The sequence below is a fragment of the Octopus sinensis genome, linkage group LG1, assembly GCF_006345805.1.
Source record: "Octopus sinensis linkage group LG1, ASM634580v1, whole genome shotgun sequence".
In the NCBI taxonomy this organism is placed as follows: Eukaryota; Metazoa; Mollusca; class Cephalopoda; order Octopoda; family Octopodidae; genus Octopus; species Octopus sinensis.
Window position 1 is genome coordinate 5,391,450 of NC_042997.1, and position 19,582 is coordinate 5,411,031.

At 33.8% G+C, this 19,582-nt stretch overlaps 1 protein-coding gene across 4 annotated transcripts in view; it reads right to left on the reverse strand.

The window, feature by feature from the left end:
* Positions 1 to 19,582, reverse strand: part of LOC115219520 — a 232,189-nt gene that overhangs the window by 54,364 nt on the left and 158,243 nt on the right. The window contains exon 2 of one of the 4 annotated variants that reach the window (XM_036508135.1): positions 12,060 to 12,149. The exons of the other annotated variants lie outside the window; for them this stretch is intronic. The gene's annotated coding sequence lies outside the window, so the exon portion shown is untranslated. The remainder of the gene's footprint in view (positions 1 to 12,059; positions 12,150 to 19,582) is intronic. 4 annotated transcript variants of the gene reach the window in all.

The window sequence follows — 19,582 nt, forward strand, 5'->3', positions numbered from 1 at the left end:
CGTTGTAGCCTATCAATGTTCCTCTCCCTTCGTGTTAGATCACGTCTCACTTACATATGACAGGGAATGTAGGAAGGTGCTATTGTAGCGTCTGGTACGTATGGCATTGTTTATCTTTGCTTTGATAACATCCTTTACTAAGGTAAATAACTCCCAGCTTGTCCTTATTCTTTTCAACATTTCAGCATCCATCTTCCGGTGTATATTTAGTGTGTGCCCTCACCCGATGTACTCCTTTACCTCCTCGATTCCAACGCTTCCTACTTTGATTTCACTGCTTTCCACCTCTTTTAGCCTTGGTGTATATTTTCGGACTGGGTATATTTTGGATCTATGCGATTACTCTTCTTACTTATTGCTGATCAATGGATGTCTAGCTCTGTCACCATCATCTGCAGGTGATCTGTTTTGGCGAGTGCACGATGTTATCTGCGAATCAGAGCTGTGTTATCAGATCGCCATTGATGCTCACGCCACCGACCCAGCCATTATCACTGTTAACCTTTTCTAAACATGCGGTGAAGAATTTTGAAGAGAAAGTATATTTTACATTCAGGCACGTTCTACTTGGAACTCTTACAAGTGGTGCATGCAGTTCGCATCCTTGAAGACTTTGGTGTACTACGTCTCACCATACATTTCCAGAGATTTCAGCCTCGCATTCATCTGGATGCAATCGAACACCGAACACAAAACACATGAGCATTGTTGTATTTTTCGGTCGTTCTATATTAGGTACATAAGTGAATATGTGATCCATCGTACTGCAGATCTTACAGTACGATGGATCATTCGTTCTGGTTGTTTATTCAGATATTTCGATGTTCAAATGATTATGACCTTTCAAAACAGACTATAGAGGGGAGACAAGGAGTATATCGAGTGATAGCGTCTTAAATCGTCTTATAAAGTAAGATGGTATTCGACTTTTCCCACATAGACTCCGCTAAACTTACAAAATAAATAGAAGTGATGCACACATTACAATATAACATTATATATAAATAAACATATGTGTGTAGGTATATATATGTATATGTATGAGTGTCTGTATTTATATATATATATATATATATAATATATATATATATATATATATATATATATATATATATATATGCAGTTCCTAGAGGTAGACTTGCCTCAGCAGACAGGAATCTAGGTTTGATTTGTTGCGATATGGTAATCACTTCTGCCAGAGAGAAAAAAAATGATATATTTCTGTCAAATTATATTTCATTGCCATAAAACATCAGAAGAACACGAGTGAAAAACATAGTGAAAATAGCTGTCTTCTTTATGTTCTTCATTGATTATGATAGCGATGAATATGTTTCCTTTAAGATATGTATGTACAGTTGCATGTACACACACACACACACACAGAGGTACCATGTATGTGAGTTTGTATGTGTGTGTGTGTGTGTGTGAAGATATATGAATATAGGGAATCATTCATTTGAATATATGTATTTATGTTGTTTTACATACATGCAGATACATATATATATATATATATATATATACAAACATACTATATATATATACATATATACAAACATACTATATATATATATATATGTATGTGTGTATGTATGTATGTATATATATATATATATATATATATATATATATATATATTATATATATATATATATATATATACCTATGCGTGGATCGATAGGTAACTAATATATCGAAACTAGCTAATGACACCGTATACAAGAATAAGAAATAATAATAATAATAATATGATAAAGAGGAAACAGTTCAGAATATGGAGAACAAACACCTGGTTTTACTTAGGAATCAATAAAATATAAGGTTTAGCAATATACACAGAAGCAGTAGTAGTAGTAGTAGTAGTAGTAGTATTAGTAGTAGTAGTATTAGTAGTAGTAGTATTAGTAGTAGTAGTAGTAGTAGTAGTAGTAGTAGTAGTAGTATTAGTAGTAGTAGTAGTACTAGTAGTAGTAGTAGCAGCAGCAGTAGTAGTGGTATCTGTTCAGATTTCTCAGATATATTTTGATACATATATTTTAACTTAGCCTAAATAATATCGGTGTAGGTTATATTAAAGAAATAATACGTGATACTATATAAAATGATAGTGTGGCTTCTGAACATAACGATCACACACTAAAGGGAGTTGAACCAACTTAATACGTAATTATCTAATAGAAGATATATATGTGTAGATAGTGAAATAGTATTAAGAATATTGCTTTATATGTTTCTATGAAGGCCCCATATATGAAATGAGATGAAACTAGTATATTACAGGTATTAGGCGATTAATATATTCTCATGACTGCCATGGTGATAGCAATGTTATTACTGTAGCAACTGATGCTGATGCAACTACTGTTACAACTACTACTACTACTACTACTCCTACTGATGATGATGATGATGTTGCTGGAAAAAATAGGTGGCCATTAACTACGGATATTTGAACACATCTTTTTTGTTGTTAACACAACGTTTCGGCTGATATATCATCCAACCTTCATCAGGTGTCTTGGGGAAATTTCGATCCTTGGTTTTTATTCCGATGTTGTAGCTGCTGATGTTATTATTATTATTATTATTATTATTATTATTATTAATATTATTATTATTATTATTATTATCATTATTATTATTATTATTCCCTGGAATTGCACTCGGAATCAGTAACCCGTGCTCTTAACCACTACGCCACATACTCTTAGACAATTATAGAGCGTATTTTAAGGGCTTATAAATCTAATATTTTCCTATCCTTCCTTAATACTGGTTCCCATATACTATTCATATTTGCACTCGGTCTGCTTAGGAGGTTGTTGTGTCCTAACATATGTGCTTCTTCTTTAAGTTTTCCTCTATTTGAGTGATATTCTATGTATATTATTTTAACTTGACCCCACAGGGGAAGGTGATCTCCATTTTTCCATACATGACCATCTATACCCGATTTATCAACGTCTCGTGTCACAGATTTGCGATGTTCCTCTACACTTATCTTGAGGGGCGGCATGTTTCGCCTTTGTGTAACCTATCACAGCTGCATGGGATGGAGGACAAGCAGATTTTGGTCATATCCTCTTCTATTCATGGTTTTACCCGAATTAGATATTTGAGAAGTGTTGTATTACTCTTGAATACTGTCCAGATGTCATATGGGCTGCATGTCTTTTGTATCTTTTCGGAGAGGCCTTTCACATAGGGTAGACAGACTGTAAACAGTTTATTAGTTTCATCTTTTCTTTTCTTCATAATTGGAGTAGATAGTATGTTTCGTGGGTAGTTGTTGCTTAATAGATAGTTACTGTGATTGATCATTTCTTCGTGGTGGCTATCATGATCACTGATATGTATATTATTTGCACGATGTTTTAGGCACTGAACAATCTCTCTGTTTACACTGTATGGATCCATACTCCTCTTCCTCCTCCTCTAACTACTACTACTGCTACTACTACTGCTACTACTACTACTAACAACAGCAAGAAGAAGAAGAAGAAGAAGAAGAAGAAGAAGAAGAAGAAGAAGAAGAAGAAGAAGAAGAAGAAGAAGAAGAAGAAGAAGAAGAAGAAGAAGAAGAAGAAGAAGAAGACCGGAAAAACTATCGCATTTCGTATGATATGATTAAATATTCATCGATTATCGAGTACTTAGATCTGTGTGGATTTGTGAGGAATGTAAGGTGTTTCCTGGAGAGAAATATGGTGATGTGGAAATGTGAACTAACATCTTACGGTAAAAGTTTGGACATCTAGGATATCAGAAGAAATATTATCTATGGTGATAGCTTATCCTCGTTGATTTTTGTTCTTTGCATGATAACCCTGATCTTGATAATGGACCTGGGGTACCAACTAAATGAACATTCCCAACCAATCAGCCTCCTCATCTGCATGGATGGTTTGAAACTGAATGGTAAGAATGAGACACAAGTGAGTCCCTTGGCGACCACGGTCCACTGATTTAGTACCGATATTGTGGGGGAAAATCTACCTAAAAAGGGGCAATGTACAAACCCCAGCAGTGATAGAATTACCGAATACAGGCTGGATTAAATAAATTGAAATAGAAGGCTACAAATATTTTGGTGTACTATCGATAGTTCAATGCGAAAATGGAAAAGTTTAAGAGCAAATGCGTGTGAACTATTTCCAAAGATTAAGGTTGGTGTTGCTCTCAAGACTGGCTAAACGGAATACAATCCAAGTAGTTAATACGTGGACGATATCATTACTTCGGTACGGACTGGGTATTATAAAATGGCAAAAGAGAGAAGTTATGACGTTGAATACAAAGACCATGAAAATGTTGACAGTACACGGAGCATTCCACCTTAAGAATAACACCGATAGGTTGTACTTGTCCAGAAGAAAGAGTGGGAGACGTTTGCTCAATTGTGTGGAAGCATGGGGAAAATAGTCAAGAGTGATAGATAAAGAATGCTGTACATCCATTGTTGAAACATGGAAAGATGGCCGGCGTCATCAAAACGGAAAATTATATAATGATAGAAAAATTTAAAGAAATGAACACCAAAAGGAATATGCATGGAAAGAAAAAATGTACGGTACGTTTCCAAAAGATGATATAGAATACCGTACCGGTGGCTTTAGAAGAGTAGGAGTGACCTGAAGATAGAGATATAAGCACTCATATGCGCAGCACAAGTGGAATATTTAACGATCAACTATGTTAACTGCAAAATCGACAAAAGTAACGACACCGACAAATAGAGAATGTGTGGTGAGAGCTGTCTATTGGTATGGCACATTGTTAGCGAATGTCCGAACTAAGCACAACATAAATGCAAAATAACGCCGTAGCAATGTGGTAAGAATGATCCACTGGGAGCATTGCGGAAATCACGGCCTACAAATGGCAAAGAAGTGACCTGAGAAAAACTCAGAAGGAATTAAGGAGAATGAGAATTGTAAAATCCTGCGGTATGCAATGATCCAGTGCGATCGGCTGCCCAAACATCGGAAGCCGGACATTGCTGTGGTGAATAAAATAGAGAGAACAAGTATGGCAATCGACATAGCATGACCCGGTGACATCAGGATAAATGTGAAAGAAGAACAAAATAAACAACTTTGACGATTTAACGTGGGGAATGCGAAGGTTGTGGTCAATGGGTAGGGTAGACGTAATACCAATAGTAAATGGTGCACTTGGAAGTATCGACACTCAGCTACCAAGATGTTTAAAAAAGATTGGTGCAAGTGAGTAGGTGGAACACCTACAAAATCAGCATTGTTTGAAACGACAAGAATTATGCGCTGTGTTCTTGAACTATGAGAAGTAATCAAGTGTCATCTCTAATTGCTGGCTGTGGACCACTGCCAATAATAATAATAATAATAATAATAATAATAATAATAATAATAATAATAATAATAATAATAATAATAATTATTATTATTATTATTATTATTATTATTATTATTATTATTATTATTATTATTATTATTATTATAAAGACTGGAATATCTACAGTTTCATGTGAGTATTTTGAATTTCCCACGAAATAAATTAAGGAACTTACATATCTACAACTCTTAAGCAAATAAGCAATCAGCTTTAAATATTTACTATCTACACCTTCTGTGAATGCCTATCATTTTTATTTTACCGCTGAGTATTCGAAAATGTAAACATCCTCATAATCCAAGAACGCTACAGTTTTCTCTGTTCGGACAGACAAAAGATTATCTGCAGTAAATTTTAAAAACTTCATATCTACAATTTTCTGTGAAAAATGTTACCTTCCTTTTCTGTTGGTTCATTTCCCCTTGAATATTCGAAAACGTAAACATCATTTTTATTGTAAAAAATCACCACAAAGGAACAACTCAAAAAAAAATTATAAGAAACTTTAATAGCTCGAAATTTGTGTGAACACTTAGTTTTCCCTTCTTCCCAGATTTACAGAATATATAAACATGCCTTTCATTCAAACAACACAATTAAATGCACGACATCCCCATCAAATCATCTGCCAAGTGTAAACATAACAGGTCGGATTTTACTGTTTGGGACAGACAAGGAAACGTATGTTCCGTCATAGAGGTCAGTTGTCCTGCTGATGTGAATATCTCTTTGAAAAACAGAGAAATAGGATAACAACTGCTTCAAAATCTCCAGCTTCTTTATCCAGGTTATAAATTCAAATTTAGGCAATTGGTTTGTGAGTAAATGCTTAAGTGAGAACATTTTAAGCTGGGGTTTTCATTTAAGAAATCCCTCCAAATAACTCAGCCAACACAAATACTGTATATAAGCGGAACCGTAAATATATGCAAGACTTTTCTCAAGTCTAAAGTGTGACATCTACCGACCAATTATGGAGCTTTGTATTTTGTTCGAAACCAGATCCTTCTCCAGAGGAATGATGGGAAGAATTACAAAGAGAAGAGAACATACATCAGTTATACATATATGCATATTTGCACACATAGAGGCACTTATGTATATTTAAGATTGTAGTGGAAAAAGAATGAATCTTTGTGTTATAATATCTCTTTCACCACATCATTATCTTTCTCTGTATCTCTCTTTTGCTCCGTGTTTGTATGTGTGTGAGTCTGTGTATTAAAAGTGCGATGAAAGAATAGGAAACCGTGTGAAAAAGATTAGTTTGAAAAATTATTTAATTTATATATTAGTTTTCAATTATAGTGTAGCTATATTAGATTACGAAAAACATCTATTTCGAAATTAAGGAACCTAACTAAAGATCAAAAGGCAATATCTCAAAAAATACGGGATATCTTTGATTGAAATCTGATTATAAATACTCTATTAGAGCTGACTTGTGACTATACAGCTAGTACAACCATCACAACTGCAGAAGAAGAAACTGGAATAAGAGCAACACTATTCCAATCAACAATAACGACAAGATAATCTGAAAACATTAAGTGATTAGCTTCTCTCTGTCATGAATACTCGATCACTTATGTCTATGATTCATTGATTGATAATCATTTTCCATTTTATCAACTATTTAAAAATTTTAAAAATTTGTGTTTATGACCCATATGTTGAGAATACCTGTTTCATATCAACTCAAACTTCTGTTAAATATTCACAAGTATTTGTTTTGGTGTAACGTTCTTTATAAACATTATGTCTCCAACTTTAAAAATCTTATAAACGTTATTTACTTTATCATCACGAGACAGTTGTTCTAAAATTGATTATTATAGAATATATGACTTTCATAATTAATAAAGCAGACTTTTTATAATATTTCCTTAAGCTGTGGAAAAATACGTCGAACCTTTATTAATTATTCAAAAGGAAAACAAATCAGAAAAAAAATAAAGTTAAGTGCCACGTGACTATATTGCTACTTACTAACAACTCTCTAACAGAATGTACTTGTCTTTAAAAATATGACATTCAAGTGAGTTGACACAAGAGTCTTTTATAGTGTTAATTCATATAGGAAATGCACATCCTACTGTATCGAAGATATGAGTCAAAGAAAACCAGCTAATAATCAACTGCAACAATAGAGAAGCGTATTGTTGTTGCCTTCATTGTCATCATAGCCATCAAGTTCATATGCAGGCAGAATCGTTAGCACACCGGATAAAATGCTTAGCGGCATTTCATTCGTGTTTACTTCTCTGAGTTTTAATTCTACTAAGGTCGATTATGTATTTCGTCGTTTCGAAGTCGCCTGGGGTCAATGTAATCGACTTGCCCCTTCTCCAACATTTCAGGCTTTATACCTATAGTAAAAATTATTAATATCATAGTCGTTATTGTTCTTGTTTAGCTCGCATCGTTCCTCAACATGCAGGTATGTGGTTACAATATAATCAGATTGTTTTTTATTTCTCTCTAAAATATTTTTCTTTGTTTTTTTTCTATTTTAGACAGTAAATGGGGTTAAAAATGATTTAGCTGCTATTTCTAAAAAGTTTTGGTTACATTTTAAGTAGAAGGAATGTTAGGTTAATTTCACTCATTTAAATACAGCATTTCCTTTTTGTGACCAAACAAAGAAAAGAAAAAAAAACATTACAAAAGGAAAAAAGACATTTTTCTGATGGCCATGGCTGGAAAGTATTTCAACGTAGTTCGGTTGAAGTGATTCTGACTTGGATCAAAATTTAAACTAAGTAAACTATTGAAGAAGCTCATTTAGCTGTGACGCTGAATAAATATTGTATATATGTATAATGATATATCTTGTACACATTTCTTCTGTGTGATGTCACAGTTATAAATCCGTTTGGCAATTAACTTAAGTTAAATTTACTGAATGTCAAATGTCATATTTATATGTTTGAGGAATTGATCACTCAGAGAGAGATATTGTGCTAAATTATGTAAGAGCTATTTTTTTTCTACATTTAAAAAGCAATATAAGAATATATCAAATCAAAAATTAGCAGGAGAGCTAAGTGAAATATATGTTCCGCTTATGGACTGATGTTTAGAGATATTTTCGACAATACATCCAAAATTAAAACGGAATATTAAAGATGTTTCTGTGTGTGTATATATATATATACAGGAGTGGCTGTGTGGTAAGTAGCTTGCTAACCAACCACATGGTTCCGGGTTCATTCCCACTGCGTGGCATCTTGGGCAAGTATCTTCTGCTATAGCCCCGGGCCGACCAACGCTTTGTGAGTGGATTTGGTAGACGGAAACTGAAAGAAGCCTGTCGTATACATATATATATATATATGTGTGTGTGTGTGTGTATGTGTTTGTGTGTCTGTGTTTGTCTCCCTAGCATTGCTTGACATTGTTTACGCCCCGACACTTAGCGGTTCGGCAAAAGAGACCGATAGAATAGGTCCCGGGGTCGATTTGCTCGATTAAAGGCGGTGCTCCAGCATGGCCGCAGTCAAATGACTGAAACAAATAAAAAAGTAAAAGAGAGAGTAATCCCCACCCCAAAAGAGAACAGAGAATATAACACAAGAAAGAACAAGAATGCGATGATCTGATACATGCAAACTATTCATAAGACACTCAGGTAAGGAAAAAAAGGCTATTTTACATTTTGACCAAAGCTCTTCTTCAGAAAAAGGAGACCGAGTAAAGTCCAAAAGAAAAGGAGGATGGAGGAAAAAGATCACCAATAATTCACACGTGACCAATAATATGCATCTGCTAAAAACAATGATTAGTAAAGACGTTACATGGACGCTATCTCTTCGTTCGCAATCCTTAGCAGCACAATTGAGAGGTGTGTTGAGCGCAGCTATATCGTGAAGAGAGATGGTTTTGTTTTGTTATGTTTTTTCCAATTCTTAAATTAATGTGAAGAACCGTAACAAAGTGTATCATTTCATTGACATTTTAACAACCAAAATTGTGATCAACTGAGGGGTGGGAAAGAATGTAAAGGCTGGGAAGACAAACACAATTTATTATCAGTGTTTTCGTTTTTAGGTTGGATTAGGAGGTTCCTGTTATATAAATCACCTGGATTGTTCAGAAAGTAAATGTTTAATATAATTCTTGGTGTGAGGAAGCTAGAATAGAGGCTATGATTTGCAGAAATGTATCATTTGCATGCGTTACTTTTGCATTGTTCTACCTTTAAAATATGTTAGTAATTGATCTCATTCACGTATCATTAATAGCAAAATATATTCACTTCTCAGCTGTATATTCAATTCTATAGAAACATTAGATATTTCATCCTATGCAAAGGATAGAATTACGCATAGTTAATGGGCTTTTTGCGTGACATCTTTATACACAGGAAATATAGTAAATAGCAGGCATTCAAATACACACAAGCACACACACGACGAAAAATATACACACAAACACATATAGATAGATAGGTAGATATTTATAACTATATACATATAAACATATATATATTCATATATATATATATGCATGTATACATATTTGCACGCTGGTGTATAATAACGGGAATGCATGTATAAATATATATGTATATGCATATGTATAAAGCTTTACATTGCCATCTCTCCTTGCACACACACATAAGCAAAAGAAACACATGAAACACACACACACACACACACACACACACACACACTCACATACACACGCATAATATATCGAATTGTGAGAATGAGTGCTTAACCCACATGTGTGCGTATATCCGTGTGTGTGTGTGCGTGTGTATATGTGCGTGCATTTGTACGTATTTATAATGATATATGTTCATGTAAGTATGATATATACACACTACACACACGTTTGAATAGATGTTTGTATATATATAAATGTGTATATATAAATACATGTATGTATATATACATATATATATATATATATATATATATGTATATAAATATATATGTATGTATATGTGTGTGTGTGTGTTTTAATGTATGTATGTATTCGTATATGAGATTACGTATACATATTTGTGCGTAGAAGCATTTGTGTTTGTTTTGTAGTCTGGATCAAGATCTGTTTTGTCAAATAATTAATGACATTTGAAACATAAGTATTAAATATATTGTTTATTAATTTCTTATTATCGCTCTGATTATTTTAGTTTCTATGTAGCAGGTGTCTTTCTTTTCATTATTGTCATGTACGATAGCTTTGTATATCACATCTGGTTGGGTATAAGGTTATATGGTATAATAAGTTGACAATAATGGTGTTATAGCAAACCATAACAAATGTAAAATATCAAATTATTAATTAGAAGCAATGATTGTATGTTCTCGTTAACACGCGAATTACAAATGAAGTTAATGTATTTAGTTGTAAAAGGAATTTGTTCAGCCTCGAATGGCTTTAGTTGGAAAAATGGCACTTGTATTTCTTTGGTTACACCTGCCACACTTTTATCGGTCCCTTGTGATGAACCGCTAAGTTATAGGAGTCTATATGCATAATATGGAAACACATACATAAATATGGCGTAGTTACGTAAACACATACAGCCACATGTATCCGAATTCATGAAATATGTGTCTGTATATATGTGTGTGAGTGTGAAAGAGAGAGAGTGTGTGTGTTTGTGTGTGTGTGTGTGTGTGAGTGTGCTTGTGTGCGCGCATGCAGTGTGTGTGTGTGAGCACAAAACTATATGCAGGAATGTATCTACATGATATTAATAGAGAAAGAACTTTTAAATACCTCGAATGAATTCATAAATACGCTTAGTTTCGTTGAATAATTTTTGTAAGTAATAGGCAATTTTTTTCCTGATTTGTGCTAAAAAACCTTGAGGATGTTGCTTTCAATTTCTCTTCCTTAAAGGACTTATATAACCAAAAACATCATCATCATCATATGACCGACCAGGCTATCAGATGTTGCTACATATCGCTGGTCACAATGTACTTCGCATTGTTTTAGCCTTCAAATGGCTCCACCCAGCTGGCTAAGTGAGCAGGCCAACAGAAGAAAGAGTGAGAGAAAGTTGTGGCGAAAGAATACAGCAGGGACCGCCACCACCCCCTGTCAGAGCCTCGTGGAGCTTTAGGTGTTTTCGCTCTATAAACACTCACAAAGCCCGGTCTGGGAATCGTAACCGCGAGTCTGCTGCCCTAACCACTGGGCCATTGTGCCTCCACATAACCAAAAGCATACTAAGACGAATTAATTTAAACGCGGCATTCTATCGAAGTAATAATGCTTATCAATTCTACTTAGGGGTGACATGAGATAACAGATCGTTAAAACATTTAACTAAAAGTTTAACAGTATTTAACTTTCAATGACTTTAATAAAATTAATTATTCGCTAAAGTAACAAAAGGACATCTCCCGTTAACCTATTTTTATCGTATATTCACTAATATTTTTCTGATCATTTCGTTGTACATTATACTTCCTCCCATTCTAAAGATATTTAGAAATACTTAAAGATTTGGAAGATTATTTGTCCTATTAATTCTGTATCAGTGTAATATAATGCTCTTAGTATTGTATTATTTATGGTAATATTTTTGCTTGGAAGAAACTCAGTTTTTTTGGTTTTTTTTAATACTGTTGTATATCTTGCAATATTTTATCAAGAGTACAGTTCTCTGTATATGTTGTGAGATAAACCTTCTATAAGAGTGTTTGAAATATATTTACTGTTGCTTAGTTGCATTTGGTGTTATCTGCAACGATACACCATTTTTCTGTTGTTTGTTTGATTTGTTACGTCTTCCTTTTACACACCAACTGCAATAATACAAGAAGAAAAATGATGCTAAACTCAAGAATTGATTTTCGAATCTCATGTCCAACGTCAAGTCAGGTATATGTATATATATATATATTATATATATATATATATATATATATATATATACATACATATATATATATATATATAATACATATAACTAAAAAAAATATATATATATGTATATATATATACATATATATATAAATACATATATATATATATATTATATTATATATATATATATATATATATATATATATATATATACACACACACACATATATATGTATATATCTGCATGTGTGTGTATATAAGATTTATTCAGATCTAAACATCGTGATGTTCGTTATATGAACAGTATCGTTATATATCGCAGTGAACGCATATGCTCTCCTGCACACAGAAGAAATAAGTGTCAGATGTCAAGTCATGATGTGTTAATGCCAAGATGTGATTGTGAAGAGAAAGGTAAAAAAAAACACGAACAAAAAAGTTCAATCGATACATGCATATATATATATATATATATATATATATATATACACACATATATATATATATATACATATATCTACATATATATCTCTATGTGTGTATGTGTGTGCATATGTATAGTTGTATACCTATGTATTTATATGTATATAGTAATATTATTCTAAAAGTGATTACAAGTTTTTTCGTAAAGATGCTATCCATCACATAAACTAATCTTTGGTCAGGTTTGACGGACACATAAGCTTGCCGAATGTATTACTTTTACATTTCTTTGATTTATAGGTTACAGTGTCATACTACCTGCCATTAGCTTAGGGTTTCTTTTCAAACATACGATTGAGTTTATTTTATTTCTTACGCACTAAAGATTATATCTGTTTTGTATTGGAACAAAGTGATTAATTCAAGACATATTTTCCATAAGATACGTACATATGTCTGAGTATGAAATCGAAAGTAAACAATAAAGTTGTTAAGTGTACATTTAGATATGTTTTAAAACATAGAACGTTACGAATTCTTTACTATGTGTGTGGATTTATGAATGTGTGTGCGTGCGTGACTGTGCAACATAGATTCTCACACTCACAAATATGTGTATATAAATATGTATGTGTTTGGATACCTTATATATATATATATATATATATAGGGAGAATTCTCGAAAAAAAAATACGAAGACAGGTGGTGTAGAAAACTAACAGATGTATTAGTATAACGCTCGAGAATTGAAAAAGTATTTTACGTTTCGAACCTAGGCGCTTCCACACAAAGGAACACAGAAAGAAACAAGGAGAGAAAAAATGTGTGTAGTGGCTACCTATATATCATGTGTGTATGTATGGTTATATATATATATATATATATATATATATATATATATATATATATATATATATATATATACAACCATACATACACACACATAATACATACATACATTCATACATACATGCAAGAATATACTAGTAGAAAACTCAAAGCTGGAAGAAATATTGGTCATGAAAACAGTCCAACAACCGGATTATACCTCCCGCTTTGAATGACATGCGATCCAGGAACAGGAAATATCAACCAAATTCCTGATGCACAAGTGTGACAAAATCAGTAAAATGTGACAGCCGATACAGACTTTGTGGAGTTAGCACTGAAGATATCACCTATATTGTAAGCAGTTGTCCAGAAATATCATTACGTTATTGTCTACCGATGACACGATGTCGTAGGTAGGATATTGCATAACCAAATCCGTTGGAAGGATAAAATAGAGATAACACCCACAATATGATGGAAACCATAGCCAGTAATAATCAAAAGGAGTGCTAGTGGAATGTCCCAGTGAAAACCTCAACAATATGTAAGCGCAATAGACCTGACATAATGATTTGAGATAGAGAATAGAAGCTGTGTACATTTGTGGAAATAAGCTGTCCAGCTGATGTTGATCAACGAAAAAAAAAAGACACCTACGCTGAACTATTGAGAAATTTGCAGTTACACTATCTAGATTACAAGAACAAGTTTATACCTGTAATTATTAGGGCGCTGGGATATGCAACACACTGCCAAAATAACAATCTTGAGAATTAGGCTTCTCAAATGCAGTAAGGAGAAAGAGTACTCCAGAACCAATCTACTACTGGAAAACTAAGAAACTGTAAAGCTTTCCATCAGTGTATCATATATACATACATACATATATAAATACATACACACATACATATGTACATACATACACATACATACATACATACATGCATATATATATACATACATACATACATACATACATACATACATACATACATACATACATACATACATACTTACATACATACATACATACGGGATTCTATGTTCATATGATCTTTGAAGAATCTTAGCACACTCCATTACTGGAATATTTTCTAGCGCTGAAGTGAATGGTTAGTCTTTGGAAGGTTGCCCAAAGTATGATGTCCTTTCTCCAGGTGAAATCCTCGATGATAGGGAGATCAAGCGTTTTGAACAACTAAATGTATCTAGCAGGCTACCGTTCACAGTTACTACAGAGCTGGTAATTGTGACTTTTCATTACGATTAAAAATAAAATCTTTTCTTTAAAGAATACTCTCATATCCTTTTATTCAATCAAATCAAGGCTGTTGTTTCGTGACTAACTGTGTGTGTATCATTCATGGCTGCAGCAATTTAGAATGAAAGGTCGTTGGTTTGCATTACAGTGGTTCTTGTTGAATGTGGCGGATAGCAGATCATTGGTGCGTAGAAGGTGTAAGTTTCGGGAAACGCGAAGGCTGGGTTACAGTGGGAAAAATACTGCAAATGTGCGATCATTATACGAAGCCACCGATCCATTAGATCTTAGATTCGCCAGATTCATCTGAAGGAATTACTTTTGATTAGGGCAAAGATATTGCTATCACCAAAATTGTCCAAAGATAGAGCCCAGTAATGAATGTCTCGCAATAGCAGTTTGTTGATGGATCTGGCTTTGCACAAACAGTACTCATGTACTCATGCTTATTAAAGGAAGTCGGAGAGAGAGAGAGAGAGAGAGAGAGAGAGAAAGAAAGAAAGAAAGAGAAAATGAGTGTTGGGAAACTCCAATGAGAATGGCTAGATTCGTTACTTTAGAGACGTTAGGGATGTGAGCATAGGACGATAATTAGCTTGGTCTGGGTGTTTTGTCGATTTTGCAATGGAGTATAATGAGAAGAGCTTCCAAATGTCAGGATATATCATAGTAGAATGTTAGAGATTAAAGTGTTTTCTAACGATAGAAACAAGTTTTGAGATATAACTTTTCAATAGATAGGAAAGGACAATACCAGAGTCGTTTACCTTATTTGTTGAAATAGGTGGAAATGTTTTCTGTAGCTGACGAATGTGTAATTTAAGTGGTGAGCATGCTGGAGTAGAATCAGATTTGATGCGAATTGACCAAGAATGTGTTGTATGGGCCTGGATGCAAAGCAGTGAGCGAAGAGGAGGCTTTCTCCATAGGGTTGCTGCTTTATAGATTCATCCTTGTTTAGGAGCGTAGGAAAAGAGGACATCACAAAATTGAGGGAGATTATTTTGGCAAGAAACCAAAATGATCGCGTGTAGTTTGTGCGGCGGTACAGTTTAAAAGTTGTTCAATGCACAGAGAGGTTTTTTACACACCATGATTAAAATTAAGTTGAAAATGAAAATAAAATGGTTGTTCTTTTTTATGTTAAATCAAAGCTTTGAGGAATAGTCACGGAAATGTTATATAAAGGAAAAATATAAAAGCTTACAGTAAAAGTTAACGCATGTACATTTTTCATTGGAATTTGATTTAATTGATGGATATTAAATTGTCGAAATGAAAGGATCGATTGATTTTGAATGAAATAAATGAAATTAAATAGATGTCGTAATGAGGTATGATTTTTATCTCAATTATAAATAGGAACTAGGTGAAGGACATACATCACCGAGATTCTTGTTGGCTATAGCATGAGGAGGGACATACCCAATGTGAGGACTTCTGATAGATTATAATTACAACGAAGCGCGAGAAAGTTCATCCTTCATGAACGATTTTAAAATATTTACACATAGATAGATATGTGTGTGTGAGGGAGAGTGGAGAGGGAGATATAGCCTGTGTGCTTGTGCATTGCTATTCAAGGAAGCCATTAAGAATATATTTGTTTAAAAGACTGTCTAATGCTTACCGGTAGTACACCAATGGATATTTGCTATATTTCGCCTTTTACAGCAGCATTAATCATACGTCAAATTTTATGTAAATTCAATAGTGAGGCAAATCAAATGTAAAGAGACTTGATTTAAATCATCATATCATGGATATTGTTAAGTAAAACTGCCATACACACGGACATGCATGCTGGCTGTATAGCTGGCTCATCAAACACATACTACGGATGTCTCAGCTAATTATATATCATTGTTTGGTTGAAAAGGTCAATAGAAAAACGCAAGTTACGTCGTGCAGTGGATGTTGACTCGATTTCATATTGTCCCCATTGTATCTATTGTAATGGTAATTTGTTGGTCATTTAGCAAATGCCAAACAGGAAAGACATCGCATTCCATATAATAACGCATTCCTCTCCATACAAAATCCCATTCCACTCACAAATACACACAAACACACAAGCACACACACACACACACACACACACACACACACACACACACTAGCAGAGATACCCGGCGTTGTTCGGACTAAAATGGCATAGTGTTTTTTTTTATTGTTTTAGTTGTTTCGGTCATGTAACAATAGACATGCTAGCGCACCCGCTTTAATCGAAGAAATCGACACCATAATATATTCGTTGTAAGCCTAGCACTTATTTTTCGGAGTGTTTCTTCAAACGGCTAAGTTACGGGGACGTAAACACAGCAACATCGGTTGTCAACGGATGGACTGATAATGGGGTTAAACAAACACACACTTACACAAATATATATGTATATACATATATATATACATATGAATATATACATATATATATATATATATATATATATATATATATATATATGTATATTCATATGAATATATACATATATACATGTATATACATATAGAATATATACACATACACACACACCACACACATATATATATACATATATATATATATTATGTGAAATAGAAAGATGAATAATCTTGTTGTAGATTAATCAAAAGTTAACCGATACCTTAGTAGCAAAATCACAGCAGTAAACAGCACGGTTGGAGGTACAACCATCTGGCGTTGCGCAACGTGCGTTGGTGCGGATAATTGAAATTAAAACATTATTGGTGAATTGAAGAAATGGAGCTGAACGCAGATTGAACAGAAATCGTTTTATTTCATTCTACACGTGTTTCGAAAGGCACAAATTACCAAAATCCGATTGAATAATGGGACCATATTGTGTCTTTTCTTCAGAAGAAAAAAGGAAATCCGTTAGAGAAACAAAAACAGAAAGAGGCGGAGCAAAAACCAAACCGAACTATGCTCCTAAGAGCCCATGGCGAAACTGTTTATCAGTGTATGCTGAGAACCGGTGGCTGAAGAATTCTACAGGTCAGGCATCGGTCAATCATGGGGTGAGGGTGTATAGATGTTCTTAGTGACCGAGAATAAAGTTCTGACTATTTAAGGAATATTGGATGTTTTATAAGGGGCGAGAAAATCATTGCGTGTCTCCAATCATTACGCAACTTTTCGGGACGTGAACAAGCGCCAGACCACGGGACTCAGTAAGCTAATATGGCGACTGAAGGATACGAACTTAAGCTACAGGCTGGAATGGTCAATTTTGTCGGTGGCCCTCCCATTTGATAGGGGCAGAAGACAGTGCAACCTTTGTGTCTCCGAACTCTTCCATATTTGTTTGCCAGAGGCCGGATGGTAAACGGGCTCTTACAGTCGGCTTTTCGATGCCCCATTGGCGGCGTTACACTTATCTGGCTTTTAAATAGCGTTTATAAATAATACCGGCACCATAGCCCTTAGTAACAAATTCTGAAATAGCCTTAAGATATCTACGATTATCCACTGCAAGGGGAATTACTCCTGTAAGACAAACGGGGCTTGGTTTTTTCACAGCGGGGGGTTTCCTGACAAGGCAGGCTCAGATGAACACACACACACATAAAACATAATATATATATATATTTTTTTCTTTCTGCCACCCAACGGTTATCACGGCAGTAGCCACTGACAGCCGAACGATCAACGCACACACGTACACAAAAAATGTTTTCTACCCCTACGCCAACACACAATATATAGAACAGTATACACACACAACGTCTCTAAGTAGATTTTTTCTCGCCCCTTATAAAACATCCAATATCCTTAAATAGTCAGAACTTTATTCTCGGTCACTAAGAACATCTATACACCCTCACACATGATGACCGATGCCTGACCTGTAGAATTCTTCAGCCACCGGTTCTCAGCATACACTGATAAACAGTTTCGCCATGGGCTCTTAGGAGCATAGTTCGGTTTGGTTTGCTCCGCCTTGTTCTGTTTTGTTTCTCTAACGGATTTCCTTTTTTCTTCCTGAAGAAGAAAGACACAATATGGTCCCATTATTCAATCGGATTTTGGTAATTTGTGCCTTTCGAAACACGTGTAGAATGAAATAAAACGATTTCTGTTCAATCTGCGTTCAGCTCCATTTCTTCAATTCATATATATATATATATATATATATATATATATATATATATATATATATATATTATATATATATATATATATATATACATATATACCACATAATAATCTGAATGGAAACAATGCAAGCGGAAACAAGAGGAACATAATTAAAGCACACTCAAAATCAAATATATACATATATTCTTCTACATTTATAAAACGGATATAAAAATTCCAAATATATAACTATAAAAATACATATAAATTGATAAATATCGATATGATACATACAACACAGTGAATTTTAGTTTTATTAGTTACAATACGTCGGTATAATAATTTTGGGGGATGATAAAACATTAAAAGGGCGTACTAGAATACTGCGAAAATATTACAGAAATTTAACAATTCCATCTACGGTGCCAAGTAATATGATATATGTATTTCTGTATTTGTTTTTTTCTGTATTGTGTAAAATCATCCTGATGGGGGGAGTGTCAGTTTTAAAAATATGAAATATATCATATTACTTGGCACGTCTCTGAAACGGCACGTAGAAGGAATTTTTATTTTTTTTAATATTTTCGCAGTATTTTAGTACGTTTTTTTAATGGTTTATCCTCTCAAATTTTTATTACACCAATGTATTATAACTTTTAAATCTAACAGAGGAATATTCCAGGGTGACATGCTCTCTTCACTTCTTTTCTGTTTGGCACTGACATTTATTTGACATGCAAGTCAGAGCTGGTTGTAGATACAACTGTTATGGAAAA